Source organism: Myotis brandtii, unplaced genomic scaffold (assembly GCF_000412655.1).
Source record: "Myotis brandtii unplaced genomic scaffold, ASM41265v1 scaffold280, whole genome shotgun sequence".
Lineage (NCBI taxonomy): Eukaryota > Metazoa > Chordata > Mammalia > Chiroptera > Vespertilionidae > Myotis > Myotis brandtii.
The window spans coordinates 323,431-329,710 of NW_005360677.1; positions in this window are offsets into that span (position 1 = coordinate 323,431).

Sequence of the window (6,280 nt, forward strand, 5' to 3'; positions counted from 1 at the left end):
TGAGACTGTGTGGCTTCTGATTTGTTAAATACCTCACAACACAACCAGAACAGAGCTGTTTCCCTTAAACCAGGCACCTCACATAAGGGTCTGACTCCTAAATATGATTTCTCACCCTAGAAATGACCTCAGAAATGAAGCTGGCTCCTGTGCTGCCAACCAAATCACAGATGGATTGGTCTGTACATATCAACACTCTCTCACGGAGCTCATCTGAGCATAGAGAAATGGAGTGAACTGGGTACTTTGTGTGAGGGGGGCCCGGTGACCTGCCCTTAGGTTCTGTGCCCACACCTAGCTATTCGAAAAGAATGCCCTGAGAAGATCTGCGTGTGAGCTTTCCTCGCTTAGTCCTATGACTTCTCAAGGGGTTTGCTCTTAGAGAAAACTTTATTAACCCCTCAGGGCCTGGCAGTAAACAGGCCACACACACAAAAGCTTTACTGAAAAGTTTAATGAAGGGACAACGTCCAGAAGGCAGAGTTGAAGAACTAATAAGGAGTAGTGAAGTCCCCAGGCACCAGCAACAGTGGAAAGTGGCTACCATCCCAGGCCTGAAAAGGGGCCCAGACACACGTGGAGGCCACGGGGATGTGGTCCATGTCAGAGCCACAAATAAAAGGGGGAGTTTGTGTATCCCCGCCTTCTTCCCACCCCCAGGCTCCTGTTGGTACCTCTCATTGGCTGAGCCCTACTAGGAGCCAGAGAGCAGAGGTGTCCCATGTGATGTCATCTTTCAAGGTCAGCCTCCTGGAGTTCAGAGCAGAGCAAAGGATGGCGAATGGGTCTGAGTGGAGACAAGCAGAATGTGAGGATAATTTATGAGTGTCCTTGTTTAACATTCATCCCCGTGGAATGCTTTGATTGGTTGTTCTCATCATGAAGTTTCCATATGAAAACCCTCAAGTGTATTCATAAGACCCCCATGACTACTGGTTTCCTGAGACCCCTCTCTACTTCCTTTTCACCTGATGCCAGAAGAGTCATTCACCCAAATATCCAAAGCAACCTATAGAGCATGTCTGGTGGTAGACACTGCTAAGCACTAAATGAATTCAGCAGTAAGGCCACTTAGAATTTGATTTTAAAATTGTGTGCAGCCCAGAGAATGACAAGGCTGAACTGGGTGGGAATCCATCCCAGCAGCCCCGAGGCCAGTGCTGAAAACAAGACCAGCCCCTATAAACGGAGCCGCACCTAGGCAGATTGACGGCGGTGCCACACGTCCCTTTTGCCTCCCTCTAAATGACTCTTTAAAGATAGCACTGATTTAGGGTGGCCTAGCTTCTAGCTACTCAAAGTGTGGCCCACAGATCAGCATTTAAGCTTGTTGGAAAGGCAGCATCTCAGGCCCCTCAGACATGCAACATAGAACCTGCATTTAAACAAGACCCCCAATTGATTAGTAGGCACAATAAAATTTAAGAAGCACTGCCCTCCGTTGTATTAGACTGTGTGTCCTCAGTTGTAACCTAATTGAAATTCCTTCATAACTCACTGTTGCCATTGGTCCCTGGCTCCTGGTTGTTTAGTGCAGTGAAACCCTGCTGTTTATTGACTTTATTCTAGTCACCAGTTGGCTGGAGAATATATATGGTGGAAAGGACTAAAGGTTACCTACCACCGTGGATCACTGATTTACCTTGGAATTAATCAGAAGTCAAGATGGAGGTCATGATCTGGTAGGCAATTGGCCCCAGTCAGGACTTTATTGGCCCTTCCCAGGCCCGAATCCAAGACTGAGCAATGACAGGAAAATGACCCTGCTTTTCCCCAGCCTTTTTGCTTAGAATTCAGAGCTCTTCCATTAGGACACTTGCCCCGTTGGCTCATTTTTTTAAAAATAATTTTTATTGATTTCAGAGAGGAAGGGAGAGGGAGAGAGAGAAACATCAATGATGAGAGAGAATCATTGATTGGCTGCCTCCTGCATGTCTCCCACTGGGGATCAAGCCTGCAACCCAGGCATGTGCCCTGACTGGGAATGGAACCTTGACTTCCTGGTTCCCAGGTAGGTGCTCAACCACTGAGCGCGCCAGCCTAACTCATTTTATTTTTAAATGTATTTTTATTGATTTCAGAGAGGGAGAGGGAGAGAGGAATAGAAACAATGATGATAGAGAATAATTGATTGGCTGCCTCCTGCATGCCCCCCATGGGGATCGAGCATGTGCCCTGACAGGAAATCGAACTGTGACATCCTGGTTCATAGGTCAATACTCAACCATTGAGCCACAACAGTTGGGCCCATTGGCTCATTTTATTTTTTTATTTTTAATATATATTTTATTGATTTTTTACAGAGAGGAAGGGAGAGGGATAGAGAGATAGAATCGATGGGGATGTGCCCGAAACCAAGGTATATGCCCTTGACCGGAATCGAACCTGGGACCTTTCAGTCCTCAGGCCGACACTCTATCCACTGAGCCAAACCGGTTAGGGCCCATTGGCTCATTTTAGAAAGCCATTCTTTTCATCCTTTTGAGCTCTGACTCCTGGTCTTGTTAATACACTTCACCAGAGTGAAGAGGTCTCTGTGTTGAATGTATTCATCACTTGAACTAGCTTTGAGTCTACAGGGCGTCTCTTAGAAGCCAGGGGAACATGCACCCAGGCTGAGGTACAGATAGAACCGAGGACTCCTTTCATACCACCTTCAAGGACCTCCAATTCCCCACTCATCAGCCCTCTGCGTAGCTGCTTCCTTTCTGCTCTCTCCCTGCACAACAGCCCCCTCTGTTTTCCCTTCCCGGGTCACGGGTCACGTGGTACAGTATACCACCTACTACTCCTGTCAAGGATCAGCAGCTATTGGGGGGCAGGGTGGGTGGTTCTAAAGATCAGAAGTACTCTGATTCTGATGCTGGCAGGTGGAGTGTTAGGATGTAGAGAAGGGAAGAAGGAAGCATGGTGGAGATCCTGGCTGTGGACTCTACCGGGGATAGAGACAGAGCTGGGAGGAAGACCTAGCTCCCCAGAACCCATAGGCTTTCCAAGATACCAGCACAGGAAGCAAACTAACTTATTTTCTAATCACCTATTAGCTGCCAGGCACCATGCTCATCATTTTACGTTCCCTCCTTTCATCTTCACACATAAAAAATCCCTATGAGACCACTATTAACTCCATTTTATTTATTTTTAAATATTTTTATTGATTTCATAAAGGAAGGGAGAGAGAGATAGAAGCATCAGTGATGAGAGAGAATCATGGATCAGTTGCCTCCTATACGACCCCACACTGGGGATCAAGTCTGCAACCCGGGCATGGGCCCTGACAGGGAATCGAATCATGACCTCCTGCCTCATAGGTCAACGTTCAACCACTGAGCCATGCTGGCTGGGCTATTAACTCCATTTTAGATATGAGAAAACTGAGGCCCAAAAGAGTGACATCACCTGCCCAAGGTTACAGAGTCTATCGATCTTTCCATCATACCACACTGTCCCTGGCACCTGAGTCAGGGCCACAATCAGTATCACTGACTGATCAAAGGGCCTGCTGTGAGCCTGGCCAGCCTGCTCTTTCACAGGTGACAGTGAACATGTCTCTGGCTCCAGAAAAACATGGCCCATTGGGCCTGCTCATGCAGACTCTGCATGGACCAAGTTAAACATGGCCACTGTCAGTGGCGGAGGAGCAGTGTCCCTTGATGGGAGAACTGGGGCCAGGTGGAAAGCCAGGCAACCTGTTCCCCAGAGACAGGTCAGCAGGTGGTGAGTCAGGGGGCTATAAACGGCCTGTGGCCCCAGCCACCACTGCCCCACATACTCAGCTGATGAAACCCCCTGTAAGCCCCTCGATGAGCCCCCGCCTGGCTCAGGGAGGAACACATTGGCCCTCAGGAGGCCACTCCACTTGGCAGGCCCCAGGACCAGCATTGTGCACGGTCTGTTCCAGCCTCATGGCCGGGCCTGGGGCCTGGGCTCATGGGCTATATTGAGGGCTGAGTCACCAGCCTGCCCCTGGGTCAGGCTGCAGTGACTGGCTGGCTGGGGCCTGAGTCAGGCCCCGATTTATCCTGGAGAGCAACAGGCTCAGGTTTCAGGGGGGTAAGGAGGGTTCCGGGAACCATCCTTGGCACTAGGCACCTTGCTCTGTTGGACCACTTACTCCTCTGGGGTCTCACAAGGACCTCTCTAGGAGGGAGGGAGTGAGAAGCAGGAGAGGGACTTCTTTCTCCACTCGGCGGCTTCCCTCTGAACATGCCACCCTAAAAGCGGCCCTCAACTGACTGAGGGACCTCAGGTAACGCCCACAAAACAGGTCCATGAGCCACTAGGATGTGTACAGGGGCTGTTGGCTCCAAGCAAACCCACTTTCCCCATTCCCTCCTCCCAGCAGCTCAGAGAGAGGCACCCATCCTTTCTCAGATCTGTTCCCCAGTTTCTTCATCAAGGCTTCAGAGACATCACTGAGCCCTCAGCTGGCACCTCGGTGGGGTGTCAGAAGTCTGCCTTTACACACACACACACACAAACACACACACACACACACACACACTCAGTCCCCTGTGAGACCTAGCTCTGTGTCATGTGTCCCCAGAGCTGGGCATCTCTCCACAGGAGAGCTCAGTCTCTCAAGCAGACAGACAGCCCTGATGCTTGGTGGCTGGTTTGGCCATGGGACAAAGGTGGTATGGGGTATGACAGTGCTGGGATAGGGAGGGGGTGCCAATAGGAGAGCGGAATTCCTGAGCACCTCGTCACAGGCAGCCGACAGAACATGAGCCTGAGCCGCAGGCCCAAGCTATTTATACCTCGCCTGTCACTATCAGGGCCCCCACAGCTCCCCCCTTCCAAGCCACACACAGCAGGCCCCCTTTCTGTTTCTGGCCCCTTCTCTACTCCTCCCCATCCCTACCTAATGAGAAGGGAAAGAAATCATTCATGGACCCCTTTCACAATAAGCACTGCTCCCCACACCCCTGCACTTCTTTCTGAACTCCATAACTAACGGGGATTGCCCTCATCCTGTCCTTCAGAAGGAAGACAGCCTTCGAAGCTTCCCATATCCCCTTCCCTTTCACGAGTCTGAGGGAGAAGAGGAATAAAATAGACGGATTCACCTATAAGGCCCCAGAACCTTCCCAAATTCCAGTCATCACATAGAGTGAGCTGGAGACCATCTGGCCCAAACTTATTTGGTCTTGAAGACTAAGAAAGCTGAAAAGTATGGCCCGAAGCGGGTACCAGGGGTTATGGAATACATGTATGTTACAGAATTATGGAATATATATTCTCTTAAAAATCCTTATTGATTTTTAGAGAGAGAGAGAGAGGAAGGGAGAGAGAGAGAAACATTGATTTTTTGTTGTTCCACTTGGAATAATAAATTGGTTGATTCTTGCATGTGCCCTGATCACGATCAAACCGCAACCTTGGTGTATCAGGATGCTCTCTAGCCAACTGAGCTCCCTGGCCAGGGCCACATATGCTTTTTTAAAATGTAAGTCTACTCTATAGCTCTCTCATCCAGGCCTCGATTTCCTTGCTGTCACCATTCCCTAGCCTCCAGCCGCCCTCTGCTTACCCTGGGCCCAGTCCTGCTAGGCTTCCTGGCTGGCTCCCTGGGGCTCTCCCTGCCCACCGGCCTCTGTCACGTTTCTCCTTGGCTGCTCTGGGCACTGCTCTCCCTGTTTCTATCTGGCTTAACCCGCCCTTTCACTGGAAGGATCTGCCCTGTGGCCCAAATGGGCACATTGCCCAGGGGGCTCCCTGCTACTGTGGGGCAGTCTCTCCCTTCCCTCTCATCGCCTTGGTTGAGTCAGACTGGGGGGGGGGGCACAGTGTGACTCACTGGGTTCTCTTTTCCTGAGCTCAGCTTCATTCTGAGGGGATGAGGCCAAACGGGCCGGTGACAGGGACACTGAGTCAGGGGTAGCCTCCCTCCGTCTCCTGGGACCCCGGATTTGGACTTCAGGCCAGGCTTTTCTACCTGTACAGTGGAGCACCCCCAAAACCTTCTCCCTAATCGCCCGCAGTGTCCCTCCTTCCTCTCTTCCTCTCAGTCCTTCTCTACCAGCCCACACATTTCCCTCCCTTATCCCCGTCCGTCCGCAGGTGGACAATTCCCTGGGCTGGGAGCCAGGGCTCCCAACTCATCCACAAAAGTCGGCCAACCCCACCTTAGTGTGTTCTGCACCCACCACTGGCCTCAGTTTCCCCATTTATGTCTTCAGTCCCGCGGGACGTGGAGGGGGCATATTTCATCTCTGGCAATCCTCAGTTTTGGGGTGTTGGGTGCCCACCCCCCTACATTCCAGCGCGGCGCCCCGGG